At 36.8% G+C, this 19,357-nt stretch overlaps 1 long non-coding RNA gene across 1 annotated transcript; it reads right to left on the reverse strand.

The window, feature by feature from the left end:
* Positions 1 to 17,867: 17,867 nt before the first annotated feature.
* Positions 17,868 to 18,480, reverse strand: LOC131641780 (uncharacterized). Its single transcript, XR_009295617.1, has 3 exons — positions 18,415 to 18,480; positions 18,219 to 18,314; positions 17,868 to 18,119 (listed from the first exon to the last, which is right to left on the reverse strand). It is a non-coding gene; the product is annotated as an uncharacterized LOC131641780 (long non-coding RNA).
* Between the last annotated feature and the right edge of the window lie 877 nt (positions 18,481 to 19,357).

A 19,357-nucleotide genomic window follows, 5' to 3' on the forward strand; every position in this document is an offset into this window, starting at 1 on the left:
CCTTCAGTATTCCCAGTCTATATAAAGGGTCTAATATTGCCTTCATTTCTTCATTCATGCGCTTTCTCTCCAAACCAAACACAGAAAAATAAAACACACAACTTCTTTCTCAAAAAACCTTTCTTACCTCACAATGGCTGAAACTCTTTCCTTTAACAACATCAAAGCCCTCATCAGAGGCGAGTTCAGACTCTCTGAGGATGAACTTGTTCGTCATTTTATCAATATCGAAAACCTCTTTGTCAACCAAGAACTGGACTTCTATTTTGAAGAAGTCTTGGAGGGTGCTATCTACCCCAACATGGTGGCAGAATTCTGGATGAATGCGTCTTTACGCATAGATCCTGAAGGTACGACCACCATTGATTCTGAAATTCGAAACGCTCGTCTCAGCATCACTCCCACCACTATTGCCAACCTAATAAGATGCAATAATTCTGGGGCAACTTTTGATGACAACAGTTTCAGCATGACTACTCATCTCATGTTGAGAACTCTTATGGACAACGATCGCTTCAGCGCTAAAGTCATCAGGATCTGGCACCAGATGCTCGTGGGGAACTTCCAACCTCGGTGGATCGATGAAAACAACATCATGGTTGAAGACTTGGAATTTATCCTCTGTGGTCTTCGAGGGAGGAAAATTAACATTCCTTTAATGATCTTTAAAGGACTTGTTAAAGTTGTCTCTATCGGTGTCGACCGTCGAGGGAGTGTGACCTGTCTTCCATACGGGAGACTCTTCAGTTACATTTTCCTTAAGAAAGGTGTAGTGAGGAGGATGCGTGATTCTGGAGCCAGGGATATGTTCGAAGCTGAACCCTCGCCTGTGCTGTCCTTGGAAGGCTTAGACCAAAGGATCAACTAGCTAATTTTTACCTTAGGTTTTTTTCTTTTTTATGCCTTTTTTTTTTTTTAATCTCAGATCCTGTTCTTTGGATCTTTTTGTAATGCATGTACTTCTATGCTTTAAAATGAAAAATATTTTGGTGTCTCCTTAGACTCTTTTCCTTCCATTTAAAACTTATTCTGATCGCAAAGCCATTTTGATCAATGTGGCGTATATGTTTTGGCACATGCCTGACCATTTTGGCTTTTCGTAGTACCCTGCGTATCTACGTTTTTGCAATCTTTACTTCGTACATACTTGGTTTATATCTCTTCAAATATTTCCCGTTTACTCTTAAGATCCTACGATCTTCTGCTAATTCTTCAATTTCGTAAGCATTGTTCGAGAATACTTTCAAGATTCGAAAGGGTCCTTCCCAATGTGGGGACCATTTACCAAGCGCCTGATTCTTTCGATCTACAGGTAAAATAACTTTCCAAACTAAGTCATTATTAACAAAAGTTTTACCTTTCACCTTTTTATTATATGCTCTGGACACTCTTTCCTTTTGCCTTTTTATCATTTCCAGTGCTCGAAGTCTGTCTTCGTCCAAATCTACTAACTCATTCATCATTAACTCCCAGTATACGTTGGGAGGAATGTCTGCTTGTCTTTGTATTCTTACCGATTGCAAACATATCTCAATTGGGAGTACTGCATCATGTCCAAATGTCAACTGGAAAGGAGTTGTATTTGTAGCTTCTTTTGGAGATGTCCGACAAGCCCAGAGTGCTTGATCTAAAGTCTTATGCCAGCTCTTAGGTTTCTTTCCTACATGTTTCTTAATAAGGCCAATTATTATTTTGTTTGCTGCTTCAACCTGTCCATTTGCTTGAGCGTAGTAAGGTGTAGAAGTAAATAACTTGAAACCTATTTCTCTGGCAAAGTCTTGCATTTTTCGTCCAGTAAAGACTGATCCCTGATCGGTTGTTATACTTTCTGGGATTCCAAACCTATATATAATGTGTTTTTGAATAAACTCAATCACAGCCTCTTGATCCACATTTGCCAGTGGTATTGCTTCAACCCATTTTGTGAAATAGTCTATTCCTACCAAAATGTACCTTTGACCTTTAGATGACTTGGGGTGAATTTCTCCAATCAAATCTAATGCCCATCCCCTGAAAGGCCATGGTTTTACTATCGTACTTAATTCGTTTGCTGGAGCGTGTTGGATACCTGCATGTTCTTGGCACTCTTGGCACCCTTTCACAAACTCTATGCAATCCTTTAACATCGAAGACCAATACATCCCATAACGAAACAAGAGCCATTTCATTTTGTGCCCTTCTTGATGTGCACCACATGCCCCACTATGTACGTTCGACAGAGCCAAATATGCTTCCGCTTCACCCAAGCATTTCAACAATACCCCTTCAGGAGTTTTCTTGAACAATTCATTTCCCATCAGAAAATATGACAATGCTCTATACTTGATTTTCCTGTCTGTATCCGTCGAAGGGTTTTTTAGGTAGTTAATAATTGGACTCCTCCAATCTGTGTCTGCCAACGAGTCTATATTTAGTACTTCGAATTGTTCTTTGTTGGCATAACCCAATTGTGAGTTCTCTAGATCACTTGGCGAAAGTTTAGTAAACATTGCTCTTCCTCTTACTTCAATCAATTCTTCCAACTTTTCTTTTGATACTTTATATCCTGAAGCTAATTGTGCCAAGTCGTTTGCTTCCTGGTTATTCACCCTTGATACGTGTTTTAATTCCACATATTCGAATTTCTTGAGTAGCCTATTTGCGATGACAAAATACATGATCAAATTCTCTTTGATACACTTGTATTCCTTTGTCAATTGTTTAATGACCAATTCGGAGTCTCCTTTAATTTCGACTCTGGTTGCCCCCAATTCTAACAAAGCCTCAAGTCCAGCAATTAATGCTTCGTATTCAGCTTCATTGTTGGAGCATAATGGACCTTCGATTTTAAACTTGAGCTTTGTTGAAATTCCATCAGGAGAAATTATCAACATTCCGACCCCAGTACCCTCTCTATGCGTTGAACCATCGAAGTATAACTTCCAAGGTTTTAAGTCCACATAATGCTGATGATTCTCAACCACCGCATGGTCGACAATGAAGTCTGACACAACCTGACCTTTCATTGCCTTGAGAGGCTGAAATATTAATGAATATTCAGTAAGGGCCAAAGCCCACTTGCCAATTCGACTATGTAGTATTGGCTTAGATAACATATGTTTAATAACATCACAATGAGATGAAACGTAAACATCAACTGGCTTTATATAATACTTAAGTTTGATACAAGAGAAATACAAACAAAGGCAGAGTTTTTCTATATCAGTGTATCTAGTCTCTGCATCATTGAGTACTCTACTTAAGTAATAAATGGCTCTTTCGATGCCATTCTCATCTTCCTGGGCCAGCATGCTGCCTATTGTTTTATCTGACGCTGAAATGTATAGGCGCATGTGCTTCTTCCCATTTGGGGGAGACAGAATTGGTGGACAAGTCAAGTATTGCTTTATCTGATCGAAAGCTTCTTGATGTTCAGCACGCCATTCGAATTTTTCTTGCTTAAGCCGAAGTAGAGGGGAGAAAGCCTGCGTGCGTCCACTCAAGTTAGAGATAAATCTCCTTAAGAAATTTATCTTACCCAATAATGATTGTAGTTCTTTCTTCGTGGATGGGGACTTGGTTTCCCTAATGGCTTTCGTCTTGTTCTGGTTAATTTCTATCCCTTTTTGTGGACTACGAAACCCAAGAAATCACCTGCCTGCACAAAGAAAGCACATTTAAGAGGGTTCATCTTCAAGCCATATTTCCTCATTCTTTCGAATGATTGGCTCAGATGATCGAGATGACTCATACCCGAGGTAGATTTTACCACAATGTCATCTATATATACTTGCATGAATGTTTCTATAAAGTCATGAAATATAGAATTCATTGCTCTTTGATAAGTTGCCCCAGCGTTTTTCAAACCAAAAGGCATCACAACCCATTCGTAAGTGCCTATTGCCCCTGGGCAACGAAATGCTGTCTTGGATACATCATCTTCTGCTATAAAAATTTGATTGTATCCCGAATATCCATCCAACATGCTCAAATACTCAAAACCTGCGGCTGAGTCTACTAGCATTTCTGCTACAGGCATGGGATACTCGTCTTTAGGAGTAGCTGCATTAAGGTCACGAAAGTCTATGCATACTCTTAATGAGCCATTCTTTTTAATTACAGGTACTATATTAGCAATCCACTCAACATACCTTGTAGTTTGGATAAATTTGCAACCTAAGAGTCTTTCGACCTTTGCTTTAATCTTCGAGTGAATCTCTGGCGCGAATCTTCTGGGAGTTTGCTTTATGGGCTTCTTCCCTTCTTTTATTGTAAATTTTAGTTCGACTAAATCCCTTCCTAGACCAGGCATCTCATCATAGTCCCAAGCAAAACAATCTTTGTTTTCTTTCAGCATTTTGATGACCGTTGCTTTCAATTCTGGTTCTAGTTTCGCGCTGATATATGTTATCCTTTTCTGATCATTGTCTCCAAGATTTACTTCTTCAAGTGGATCTTGGGCCAACATCTTTATGTTCGACGCCATTGGGTCTTTTTCGAATCCCAAAGGTTCCTCGTCGTATATTGCATCCAACCTTCGGTTTGGTTCTTCTCTTATGATCTCTTCGTCTGGAGTCGTGTGTTCAGGGAGTTCGAAACTCGTACGTATCTCCAATTCTGTTATTCCTTCTTTGGTTAGAACTGCATCTATCTTTGTATTTGATAGTTCGGCTTCGAGAGCCGCCTTCCTTTTGTTCTCGGCCACATAGGCCGAAATCTTTTCGAAGAACGAAGACTCAGACATGATTAATGTCATCGTCCCAGCCTGTTGGTCGTATTGTCGGATAATTCTCCAATGGTGCTGTATCTGGTGGACCATCCATGATCTCTCTATCCCATTGGAATCCATTTGGGTGTAAAGTTAAATAGTACAATGCATTTTTATTTGGGGTATACATCTCTTCTGCAGCATGACAAGGGCCTATGTTTGCCAGGTTCCTATCGAAGTTGGTTTTGTTCACCTGGTTGACTTCAGCCATGTAGTAACTCTGATCACCTTCGATATTCTCCACTATACCATCTTCTCTCCAAATTGTCACCCTCTGATGCATTGTTGAGGGCACAACTGCTACCCCATGAATCCATTCCCTACCAAGCAAAAGGTTGTAGTTTGCTTTTGCTGGTATAACCATGAACATGGTTGGCCTGGTAACTGAGCCTACTGTCAAATTGACTTGAACAACTCCTAGTGTTTGTTCTATTTTGCCTTCGTAGTTAGATAAAACCATGTTATGTGGCCTTATATCCGTATCGAACATACCAATTCTTTTTAGCATGTATTGAGGCATTAGGTTCACTGCTGCTCCCCCATCAACTAGGACTTTATTAATGCCAACGTTCTCAATCTTAGCCCTGATATAGAGTGGCTTCAAATGATTTCGCATACCCTCATCAGGCCTTTCGAAGAAAGCATTCTGCTCTTCTACTGCACCATTATTCAGCACATAGTAACACACAGGTCTGTGTTTTGTCATTTCTTCGATATCAGCCTCTTCACAGTCTTCCACTTCAGTTTCCTGATTAAACTCGTGAGGGAGTACGGAAACAACATTGCAATTCAAGTTTATAGATGACACTCCATCAGAATCAAAATCATTTGTCATTCTATCCTCTTCTTTCCAGGAATTTGAACGCATCTTTTCTTCTTCATCCAAGAGTTTTTCAGCTTCGAATAATCTGCGTTCCACCGGAGGTTTGTTTGACTTCGCCCCCTGGTATGGGACTTGGTTGCTACTAGATTCTCCAGCTTCTCTTGGCCTGTATTCCTTCTGAGCCTTTTTTATTCTCTGATGCCTTCTCCACTGGGACCGAGACATAGGATTTTTTCCTTTATAATTCTCCAATCGATACGCCTCTCGATTTGGTCTTTGAAATTGTTTCCTATACACCATTGTAGTTCTACCACCTTGGTCCCAACTTCGCCATTTGTTGGTTCTAGCATCAGCTTGCACCCACCTATCCCTTGGCGCATCTGCAGGGATTTTGAAAGTTACCCTTCGAGCTCTGGGGTGTGGGCTATCAGGCCTCTTTGTTGGAGTCCATATGTCGAAACCGTACAGGTTAGGACGCAACCCCTGAGTTTCTCGACTCATGTAGCAGTACACACGTTCGAATGATCGTGCTAGCATTTCATCATAGACTGCCCTACATCTTGGGCACAGAGCAACTTCAGTGTTTTCTTTGTGGCATCTGACCAAAAATCCTACCAAGCTTTCCTCCATCTTTGGGTACAGTTGTAGTAGGGGATTTGGCTCTCTTCTTGGGTGTTCCCATCTTTCGCGTCGAACCCTTTCGAAGTTGGCTTCGACCCTTCGATTCAGCATGATCGAACACCTTGGACACATCCATTGCTTACCACCATTTCTCTCGTGGAAATTCCAGAGATATTCTTTGAGGCTTTCGGTTCTTGGGGAAACTTCGATGCCCCCATTTTGCCTCGTCAGCCATGTCTCTAGTTCACCAAATTCAGACACTGGTCGTCTGGCGCTGACCATGTTAACCGCTGCTGGAGGAACTTCAGAGATCTGGATTTTCAGGAGTTTCATCCTGAGGTCTTCAGTGGCCTCACTGTTTTCTTCCTTCGATGCTTCAGTTATTTCTGTCTTGGAAGATTCTTCAACAACAGTGTTGAAGACTATGTCACCTTTTAGGCCTTCAGTAGCCTGCTTTCCATTGAACATTGCTTTAGTTTCCACAACTTCAACTTCAGATGCCTCCACCATGTTGATATCTTCTACCTCACAGAGGCTGGCGTCAGCAATGTTCAGGGGATTGGTATCGACCCTCATATGACTCTTGGTCTTGTCAGCAAACTTCAACCTTCCATCATTGAGAGCATTTTGAATTAGATCCCTGAAAAGAAAACATTGAGAAGTTTTATGGCCTAAAAACCCATGATATTTACAAAAACCTCTTTTCTTCCGTTGTTCCAACGGAGGAATTTTTGAATTTGGAGGTAGTATCATTTGGCCATCCTTTACCAATAAATCAAATATTTCATCACACTTGGTAATGTCGAATGTATAAGTTTTCTTAGGGAACCTATCATTCTTATCGTTTTCTACTGGGTTTTTTCCATTTGCAGGATTTAGCAATTTGCAGGCGTAAGGTGGCGCTTCTTTCAATTCAGCCAAGCCTATTTTGACTTCTTCAGGGCTATATGAGTCATTGAAAGACTCATCGTCAGCGTCCTCGGCTTCGACGTACGCTACTCTTTCTTTCTTATAACTTTTATTCGCCCTAACTTTTTCTGCTTTCAGGCGTTCGACTTGTCGAACCCTGTCTGCTAATTGGGCCATGTCCCTAAGGTATTGGGTATCTAGTTTCTTTCTTATTGAATAATCTAGACCACCTGCAGCCATTTCGACAAGTTCATGCTCTGGGACTGTTGTAAAACACCTTGATTTCAAGAAACGGAACCTATTCAAATAATCATCAATTGTTTCTGTGAATTTTCTTTTAACACTGGCCAATTCTTTCAAACTTATCTTAGTTTGACCCATGTAGAATTGCTCATGGAAAAGCCTTTCCAAGTATGCCCATGCATCTATCGAATTTGGTGGCAAAGTAGTAAACCAGATGAAGGCATTCTTTGTCAGCGAACTAGGGAAATATTTGATCCTTAAATCCTCGTTTCCCGCTAAGTCTCCTGCTTCTGTCAAATATCTAGCAATATGTTCCACCGTTGACTCATTAGTTTCGCCTGAAAATTTTGTAAATTTGGGTACCTTAGTGCCCCTAGGCAATTCTGTCTGCATGATATAATCTGATATAGGGGATGTATAATTTGGACGTCTAAGTCCAGTACTAAGGCCATTATTAGCCATAACCCTTTCTATCATGGCAGTAAAGTTATTTTCTGTAGCCAGATTTTCTCTTCTGACTCTTTGAACAACCTCATCTGGGTGTTCGTTCCTACCCACAATCCTTAATCTGGGTCGCTCCTCCTCCGTTTCCTGTCGAACGGGGACGGCTCTTTGATTTGAAGCTTCTAAGTTAATTACTGGAGTTCCTTCGAACATCTCTGTTCTTCGTGAGGGGCCTACATCCCTAGTGGCTGTCCTAGATGACGGAACTATATCTTGTACACGTTCCAAAATGGGCTTCTCTTCTTGATTCGAAGGCTGTTTGTCTTTCCTTTTAGGTGGTGTTACTCCCATGAATTCCGCCATTCGATTCATTTGAGATGATATCTTTTGGAAAGTCTCCATGTTTTCTCTATTTGTAGTAGTAACATTTGCCATTAGTGGGCTTAAAACTGAAGTTAATTCTCTGGCCAAAACCCCCACCATATCATGGTTGCTTGCATCCATTTCTTGTCGAAATGCTGCTTGGTTATTTGTGGTAAAGTGGGGCACCTGGGTAGAAAAACTAGTGTTATGTGCACTTCGACCCACTGAACTACCATTCGGTGAAAATGTCGCATTGTTAGTTGGGGCATATATAGGTCCTGCCCCTCGTACGCCTGTTCCATATGGGTATGGCATTCCATATGAACTATTTGGTCTCCATTCGAAAGCAGAATTCGTGCCTTGACCAGACAAATTATTTGCAGCATTTGTCGAGGCAAACAATACGTCCTCTGCGCTTGTGGATGAGGGTGCGGTTGTCGACACTGAAACTGGAATAGTCCCTGAAGGCCCTGTATTATTTTCAGGCAAAGCCTGAGAATTATCTGCAGGTCTCGATCCATTTGGACCCGTTGCATCTCGTGTTCCTTGAGTAGAAGTCGAATTTGCCGCTCCTGATCCTGAACCTTGTGGGGGATCTCGATCACCCCCTGCACTGGCCGTAACGACCATTTTCTTGTTGTACCTTCGTTTGGGAATCGGTTGTGCACTGTTCTTTAATTTACCGTTCCTAAGGTTCATACAAGATCTTGATATTGTCTAGACAAAAATAAAGCAATTGATTAAAACAATCTGCTTGACACTGTCCCACTGGGCGTGCCAATTTGTTTACGGTGATTTTCGGTAAACAACCGCTAGTCTTCCAAACTATAATAAATATGATTTGGTTACTCGCAGGATCGACTAGATTGATCCTAGGACACATAGTCAAGAAGATTGTTATCAACGTTCATTCGAACCATATTCATGATTTGTCTTCTTCAATAAGCGTTGTTCGATTAAAGAACAAATAGTCTTGATAATCACTTTGTTATATACAATTGTGACTTCAACGAAAAGATAAGCAACATAACATATGAAATTAAAAGGACTATTAAAACGTAAAGAATTTTAAACTGCAGAAACATTAAAGACTTTGAAAGTAAATAACATGAAAGTAATTCGAAAGTAAATGACATTAAAGTAAAGATACAGAAATGTAAATGGCAAGAAGTAAACGAAATGCAGTAATTTTGGAAGATATTTGAAAACAAAAGATAATACACATGTATTAAAGTGGTGGTGTCATACGTACATTTTCTCAGCGAACTCTTTCTCTTAACGCTTGATACTTGAGTAAATATGTGAGTGATTTGTACAAAATGAACACACAGAATCCTAACATTAAGACTCCTATTTATACTAGTTTCGACCTTAACGGTCCTACACTAATCTGCTGCCACGTTTCTCATAAGAACTTCTAGCGACGCCATCTGTTGCTTGGACAGTTACGAAACCGTCTTCGAATTTCAAATCTTCCCGCCTGAGTCCGTCTTCGACGCGTGGCAGTGTATTAAAACACTACGAAAATACGCTAAGTAGTAATACTTGAATATATTTATAAATTTTGTCTAAGTCCTCGAAGACACATACTTTTCACTAGCTTTCAGTATTCATTATCTTCATAGCGAACTTAGAAATCTTTATTCTCGAAGCATGACCATCAGTAGCCATTCTTTTATTTTTAAGGGATGGCTATCAGTAACCATCTTTCCTTCGATTTTCTACTTCTTCGCAGGACAAATACTACAAAACGAAATCTTCAGCTAACAGATGTATAGAATAAAGTTAGGATTTGATTTGAAAGAAAGAGATTTGAAAAGAAAGGAAGAGGTTTTGAAAATATTAGAAGAGATTTTGAAAATAATAATATATAGTTCAAAAATTAGTGGGAAACAAAAACTAATAATAATTTACTTGTTACCAGTACAGTCTGAACCCCCGGACTTTGGCCTGCAAAATTTAATTTTGTACCAATTGCGTCAGTACTATTTATCTGCAAATAAATCTCAAATAAACAGCGTGTGTAAAGTGATAAACAGTATTTGGCGTTTGGGTAAGAATAAATTCAACAACGAACCAAAATACCGTATAAGAAAAATTCTAAAAACCGAGTATTCACAAAATCAGGATGTTTATGAAATAAAATCCAAGATTATATGAAACTCCCAATTTTTGGACAGAAGTCTGTTGCCTTCTTTCTGAAAAAGATGCGGACAAATTTTGGGGTATAACACACGTCTATTGTATTCGCCACATCGCCCAGAACTTCATGCGGGAGATCAAGGACAGACATCTCAGAAAGGCCCTGGTCAATACTGGTTACGCATTAACGCAAACCACATTTCAGCATTATCGGAGTGAGATTGTAATAACAAATCCAGATGCAGGAAGTTGGATAGATAACTTATCTGGGGAGAAATGGACAAGGGCTTATGACAAAGGTGTGCGATGGGGCCATATGACGACAAAATCTGGTGGAATCCATGAATGGAGTTTTCAAAGGCATTCGTAACCATCCTATCACTACACTAGTGGAGGCAACCTACTTTAGGATGGATTCGCTCTTCTCAATGAGAGGCAGGAAATGGGGTGATGTTAGACAATCTGGTCAACTGTTAAGTGATAGTTGTATGAAGTTTATGCAACAGCAATCGGCAAAAGCAAACACTCATCAAGTAACTTCTTTCGACCGATTCAACCGCACGTTCAGTGTGCGCGAAACAATTGACCACAATGAGGGTTTGCCAAGACAATAATATAGGGTTCTGCTAGACGAAGATTGGTGCGACTGTGGAAGGTTTAAAGCTTTTCATATGTCTTGCTCACATGTCATAGCTGCATGTGCGTTTGCGCACCGCGATGCAAAATCATTACTGTCTCCAATTTACAAGGCTCAAACATTACTCTGAGTTTACAGTGCTGCATTTCCAGTTGTAAACAAGGAGGATTACTGGCCTAAGTATGATGGGGAGGTAGTTTGGCATAACGACGCAATACGGCGAAAGAAAAAGGGTCGCCCCAATAGTATGCGGATTAGAACCGAAATGGACGTCCACGACAAATTGGAAAAAAAATGCAGCATTTGTCGTCAGGTGGGGCACGATAAAAAAAGATGCCCTAATCGTGGCTCGACCTTGTCGCAAGTTTAATCTACTCTGTATTTTTCTTTTACGACAATGTATCAATTTCGCTTGCCAACTCTTGTAACCTTTCCTCAGTCTTTCATCAATAAATTGTGCTTTAGTAAAAAACTGAAATCGACGATGCAAACCTTATTTAGGGTTAATAAGAATTTTATGAACTCGGTTTATCAGACGTTTTTACGAAAATAAAAGACCGGAATCAAAAACTTTGCGCGAAAATACCTGAAACGAGTTAATTTTGAAAAAAAAAGGCACAACACATAGGAGCCAAATGAAATGGCGCATATGTGTTACATGATGAATGCATGCGCCAAATGGATTGGCTAACATGAATGTGCCCTAAATTCTACAACATTTGCGCCATTTGAAATGGCTAGTAAGGTACCTTTGTGCCAAATGGAATGGCGCATCCACTTATTTGTCTTTCCAAACCTAGGCAATTTGGTAAATACCCCAAAAACATAGTTTTTTTGGTAATTTTTTTTATTAAACATGGTTATTTAAAAAAAAAATTCACAAATTGTTAAGTACAAAAATAATAAATCATCTTAAAATTCCAAAATAGCTCTATAAACTCATAGTTGAAAGAAGCCATCGAATAACATATTGAATTATATTCCAACATCGTACGACAATAATTAGACCAAAGGTTAGAAAAATTCTTAGGTGGACACGGATATAAGAAATTGTTTTACACACAACCAATCACAAAATTTTAATTAATTAAAAAATAAATCAAGAATTTCCTCTCTCCTTCATAATCTCAACCACCCCATGAATTCAATTAAAAATAAAATTAAAATAAAAATAAATTAAAAAATTACTCTCTTCTTATTGGTTGTGCCTAAGAAATAGATTTATGGTCGTGTCAATGCAAGAATTTCTCCCAGAGGTTATTAATTAATCTCTGTTGATGCTCTGTCTGTTTTGTATTATTGTCTAATGTTTGGCTAAAACATATAATAGCAGCAAAAAGTTCAATTGTGAATCTTGCAAATATAAAATGAACAAAACAGGTACAAGCAAAATGTTATATGGAATGTCCTGACATCAACTCATGACATCATGCCTGCAGAACTGGAAGAAAGATTCAGTTTGTACTCAACAGATACAGGATATTCGAAGAATATTTTGTAATCTTATGTGGCGCAGTTTTAAAGGTCAAAAGAATATTTGAAGAATCAGATCAGAAGATTGAAGATTCAGGAAGAATCAGATCAGAAGATTGAAGAAACTGGATGCTGGACTTAGATGAATTTCTGCATATTTGTAACAACAAGTAATGTTGCGAATTGTAATTCCAAGTCCAATTGATATCAGGTTATAAATAGGAATCTTTGTAACCTAGTTTGATATAGAAAACCTTGTTTAAAAACGATGTAGTTATTAGGGTTTCTATAGGTAGACCACCCAGGTTGTGGGATGGATGCCTTGTCCTTCTCGAAACCTGTAGGTAAGAGAAGTGATTGTCCTCACTTGAAACCTATAGGTAAGAATTGAGTATTGTATCCTTGATCGAAGCTGTGAAGCAAGATCAAGTTATTGTGCATTGTTAATTGTGTAAATAGTTGTTGCAGGGTTGTAACAGTTAGGTATCACTAGGGAGTGAGCAGAGGTTCTCTTGTCTTGGATGGAGTTCTAAGATAAAGGTTGCATTGGGTAGTGACTAGGTAAACCTGAGGTTGTTTATCTGTAAACCAGAGGTTGTTTTCATAAGATAGTACTACTGATAGTGAAATCTTCTTCCTGGCTTGGTAGCCCCCAGAGTAGGTAGTTAGACCGAACTGGGTTAAAAATTAACTGTGTTATTTATCTTCTGCAATGTTTGCTCAGTTATGAATGTTATGACATCGTTTATAACATCAGGTTCAGAAGTGTTAGCTGTTCCTGAACAGAACCATTTAAATGTTACAATCTGGTTAAATTTACTGAACACGTGTGATCCCGGGTCTCATTGACTCCGGTTTAGGAGTAATTAATAAATGAGAGATCTTTCTATTCTGCCTCTGCTACATTAATAACAGATCAAATGTCTTGACATTATGAATGACATCCGAGTCTATCATACCAGAATTTCAATTGGTATCAGAGCAGGCATCCTGTCTGTTTCTAGATGAGATCCATGAGGGATATATTTTGGTTGTGGTAAAGGTAGAAGATTGTTTGAACAAAGAATTTTCATATTGTATGGTCCCTTGAAGTGGAGGATGGACCTATATGATTAGACCTGCCTGACCTAAGAGCTTTGATGCTGGAACAAGGAGTGCTAAATCCAAAGACTTCATGCGGGAGTGAAGAACTTGAATTTCAGAACTAATTCAACTGGTATCTGTGGATAGAAGAATGGCATCAAAACCTTCATGCGAGAGTGAAGACATTGATAAGGTAACCTCTGTATTTATGTGAGTTTGACAGGTCAGGATCTTGGTTATGTCTAGTCTGTTGCTTGATGCAGAAGCAAGCATTGTGCAAAATTGAGCATCAATTAATCTGTAGTTGTCATGCTTTATACTAACACTTAAAGTAAGCATTATGTGAATTCTGTTGAGATATGACTATTTTCCGCTGCACAGTCTCTGAGAAACCCAAGGGTTATGAAGGTTCAACAGAATGTAGACAGAAATTGACAACTATAATTAAAGTGTCAAAGATACTTGAGTAATATCTCAAGTCCACTCATAATGACATGGTTTATTAGAGCTGATGAATGTCAACTGATCAATGATATTCATAATTATCTGCAAGTGTGTACCTCGAAAATTTCAAGGCTGAGTGTTCCTAGAAGGAGGAACAAATGTCCTACTGGATGTTAGGACATTAAGAACTGGTATGCAGCTACCAGCAGAAGAACAAATGTTCTGGTGCTAAACTAATGTAATGTGAGAACATTGGTTTGGAACCTACTACTAGTCTGGAAGAGGAGACATCTGGCTAAGTTAATTAGGACACAATTAACATGTGCTCAGTGCTACTAAGAAAACTCATGAAGGTATTCCTTTCTGATCCTTTATGTTGTACTTAAGATGAGCCTATATCTGGGAGTTTCCTCTGATCAACGAAACCAGATAAGTATTCATAACCATAGAGCAATTGTTAGAGCTGAATACTGTGTTTCAATCACAGTGAAATATGGTCAAGAATGTGTACTGCCTTAGTTGTTATCCAGAAAGGGTAGTTTGTTTGAAATCAAGGAAGTCAGATGAACCTGACTAAATTAGTGTCATGCTATAACTAAGTCTATTCTAGAAATCAAACTGAGGGGATCTCCTCTATAGGTACAGACTATGGCATCCATCATCTCAAAATCAGAATGAAAGTCTGAAGAAAAGCTTATTGAGATGCTGACTATTTTATCCCTTGATATGTCTGGATATTGCTGATAATTGGATTATTTTGTTACTACCCCGAGTGTTGTCATTTTGACATTAAAGATGTGAATCAAGAACCATGAAGGATGATGTCATATTTGATGTTACAACATCATCTCAAGATCTTCAGTTCTTTTTTGTTTATTTGCCAAGAAAAGAAAGTATAAATATGAAGAGGTAATCAGTCAGAATGACCTAGTGTGAGTAGAAAATTCTAACTGAAAAGTTGTTTAGTACTTTGACGGGATACTTAGTACTTATTAGGTTTAGAACCTGGATGCTGGACTTAGATGAATTTCTGCATATTTGTAACAGCAAGTAATGTTGCGAATTGTAAGCCCAAGTCCAATTGATATCAGGTTGTAAATAGGAATCTTTGTAACCTAGTTTGATATAGAAAACCTTGTTTAAAAACGATGTAGTTATTAGGGTTTCTATAGGTAGACCACCCAGGTTGTGGGATGGATGCCTTGTCCTTCTCGAAACCTGTAGGTAAGAGAAGTGATTGTCCTCACTTGAAACCTATAGGTAAGAATTAAGTATTGTATCCTTGATCGAAGCTGTGAAGCAAGATCAAGTTATTGTGCATTGTTAATTGTGTAAATAGTTGTTGCAGGGTTGTAACAGTTAGGTATCACTAGGGAGTGAGCAGAGGTTCTCTTGTCTTGGATGGAGTTCTAAGATAAAGGTTGCATTGGGTAGTGACTAGGTAAACCCGAGGTTGTTTATCTGTAAACCAGAGGTTGTTTTCATAAGATAGTACTACTGATAGTGAAATCTTCTTCCTGGATTGGTAGTCCCAGAGTAGATAGTTAGACCGAACTGGGTTAACAATTAACTGTGTTATTTATCTTCTGCTTTGTTTGTTCAGTTATAAATGTTATGACATCGTTTATAACATCAGGTTCAGAAGTGTTAGCTGTTCCTGAACAAAACCATTTAAATGTTACAATCTGGTTAAATTTACTGAACATGTGTGATCCCAGGTCTCATTGACTCTTGTTTAGGAGTAATTAATAAATGAGGGATCTTTCTATTCTGCCTCTACTACTTTAATAATAGATCAGATCTCTTGACATCGTGAATGACATCCGAGTATGTCATACCTTAATTTCAATCTCCATAAACCATAATAAAAACCATGTATAAATTACCATAGATGTCAAATCATGATCCGGAGACAAAATTCCTTAAAATTTTATGCCTTTCATGTTTCTCAATCACTCGACGTTTAGATTGTTTTCGACTATGACTACTCATCGGTTTATAACACTATGTGGAAAAAAATTTAGATAGACACAACATCAATTTATAACAAGTATTCTTACACAATCAATTACAACTTTTTTATCAATTAAAATTTTTTTTAAATAAAATGTATCTCTATTCTACTATCACAACCATCCCATAATTCTAATTAAAAAAAATTAAATTTTAAATGAATTTTAAATTTTTTTCTCCTTATTAGTTGTTTTAAAATAAATAAAAAATGAATTTAAGATGCAAGAATTTCTTTACTATGTAAAATAATGTTTGTATATCTTTCTATAGAACAAAGTCCTATTTCTCAATCAAGATGATAAGACCAGCTTCTCCCCAAATCAAGTTTCATGCACCAAATAAGAACCGAAAAAGACAAAGGAAACAACATTGTAATTTCGAATACATAATTAACATGTGTCTAAAGCAGCCACAAAATTTCAACATGATAACATTTTCAAACATCTATATATGTGGTCCCTTACATTCTCCTTGTTCGTTAAGTAAATAGACTAATACTATATCTTCCTAATATTTTTGTTATTATATCATATGATATAATGACATTATAAATACGCCAAGTTCATTACCTAATTTCACTCCACAACTCAATCATTATTTTAGCTTTGCTTACTATCATAAACTAAAATTCCACTTCAATATCTAGCCACACCTTAATCTTGGTTTCATTTGTTTCTTTGGCTATACAAAATAGTGCAAACTAAATCACTTTTTTATGGCTTTCATTTCATCCTTCTTCAATTGTTTTGGCATATCTTCAAACTCATTATCTCAAGTTTCGGATTATGTTGAAAAACCATCTCAATCGAAATCTTCTTCTTCTTCAGAAAAATTGTTAAAGAGCAAAGAAAAAACAAATGGAGCTCCCATTGTAGTTTCTTATTTTCCTGTTAATTCCAATCTCTCACGTTTATAGTATTAGGCTTCTCTTATCAAAAAGTGCAATCAATTTTATTTATTATTTGATGCTTGGATTTCATTTTTTTTTCTTGTTTTTTATGTAAGAATTTTTTGTTATTTATTAAGAATCGGTATTTGTAGTTTCATACTATTTAATATAATTTGAAATTTAATTCATTAATGTACTGTTATTTAATGTACTCACTAGTACAAAAATGTTAATTTACACCCGTTTTTTATTAAATTTACACCTATTATTTTTAATAAAAATCGGGTGTATATCCACAGGGTGAGAAATGTCTAACGAATTTACACCCGTTATGTTTAACAAAAATCGGGTGTAATTGAGCGTAATTACGTTTTTAATTACACCCTTTTTTAATAAAAATCGGGTGTAATTGGGCGTAATTACGTTTTTAATTACACCCTGTTTTAATAAAAATTGGGTGTAAATGGGCGTAATTACGTTTTAATTACACCCTATTTTAATAAAAATAGGGCGTAAATGGGCTTAATTACGTTTTAATCACACCCTATTTTAATAAAAATCGGGTGTAATTGGGCTTAATTATGTTTTAAGTACACCCTATTTTAATAAAAATCGGGTGTAATTGGGCTTAATTGTGTTTTAATTACCCCCTATTTTAATAAAAATCGGGTGTAATTGAGCTTAATTATGTTTTAAGTACACCCTATTTTAGTAAAAATCGGGTGTAATTGGGCTTAATTGTGTTTTAATTACCCCCTATTTTAGTAAAAATCGGGTGTAAATATGTTCTTAATTACCCCCTATTTTAGTAAAAATCGGGTGTAAATACGCCATTTATGAATGAGCAATTATATCTATTTACACCCTATTTCATAAACACCATTTAATTATATTTTATTTTCAGTCATAATATTGCAAATACTATAAAATCATACTTATAAAAGTCATATTTTAACTAAGTCAAAATATTTTTAATATTAACCAAAAAGTATACAAAATCATGTGCAGTCATAATATTTCAAGTACATGAAAATTATATTTTAACTAAGTCATAACACTTTCTTCATATATAAGTTTTCTTCTTCTTCTTCTTCTTTGGCTTTTGTTTTGGCAACATTTCTATCTCCTTATCCTCTTCAACCATTTGCATTTGATCGGGTAGATTTTGCTCCTCAACCTTTTGATCCTCAACCTTTTAATTTTCAACCATTTGCAAAAATACTTGAGCCCAAAGTTGCCGAATATGGTCGATTGTCTCTTTTTCATATGGTGACGTGTCTGTAAATATCTACAAGTTCAACATATAATAAATTAACAATATTAAAACAATAATTTACATATTTTTCAATAAATACATGCAAGACGAAAATATTTTAAATTATACTACCTCATCGAATCTTTCAACAATGGAAGTATCAACAATATCAAACATGTTCTTCATTACATAATATCCACACGCCCATCCATTGTTTTGATGATGTGTCTACATATAAGATACAAAGCATATTAGTACTGAAATATATTATAATGAAGCATATCATTACGAATTCATTCTCATAATATCAACAATATCAAGCAATTACCTTGACAATCTTCCAATTAGGCTTTTTATTCTCAAAACCTCTTAATAACTGATATCCTGTTACAGCTTTGATAAAAGAAATTGCAGCATAAATAACTTATAAATATACAGTTAAACGATACAAAAATGAAGTATAAATAATGTCTCTTGATTTATATGTTTCTTACCCCTCAAGTATGTTCTTAATACGTTTCTTGGGTTTTGTGTTTAATGAACAAAACCAAAAGATATCGTTATCTTGGGGACAAATAACATACAATTGCCAGTGATTGCTGTAGTTTCAAAACAAGTGTTAGAATCATTAAAACTCAAATATTACAAAAAATAACATTAAAAAAATCACAAAACCTTGAAGGAAACATGTACTTACTTATTTAACAATGGTCCTAAGTAACATTTTTTTGACTCGCCATCCAACCCATCTTGTATGTAAGATTTAATAGCATTGGGATCTCTAGTGGTAATTAGTGTCCTATTTGGATCAAGAAATCCAAATAGTTCACTGACATTCTTAGAGATACAAATGCCATGTAGATATTTGAAATGTTGAAACAAATGTTAATTTATAATTTATAAATGAAACAAATGGTTTGGCTCCTAAAAATATTCCCCTGCATTTTCTATCTTTGTTCATGTTTCAATGAATTTCTGTTGTGAACTGACAGTAAATGAAAACTATTACTTTGCCTTTTAAGTGGACCATTTTTATTCAAAAAACAAAGACAGTGTTGCAAATAAATACCCTCATTAGAAAGCATGGATTTGGTTTGGCTCCTAAAAATATTCCCCTGCATTTTCTATCTTTGTTCATGTTTCAATGAATTTCTGTTGTGAACTGACAGTAAATGAAAACTATTACTTTGCCTTATAAGTGGACCATTTTTATTCAAAAAACAAAGACAGTGTTGAAATGGTCATGGAGATTGCCCATGGAACATGTTTTA

The sequence above is a fragment of the Vicia villosa genome, unplaced genomic scaffold (assembly GCF_029867415.1).
Source record: "Vicia villosa cultivar HV-30 ecotype Madison, WI unplaced genomic scaffold, Vvil1.0 ctg.004074F_1_1, whole genome shotgun sequence".
Classification (NCBI taxonomy): Eukaryota; Viridiplantae; Streptophyta; class Magnoliopsida; order Fabales; family Fabaceae; genus Vicia; species Vicia villosa.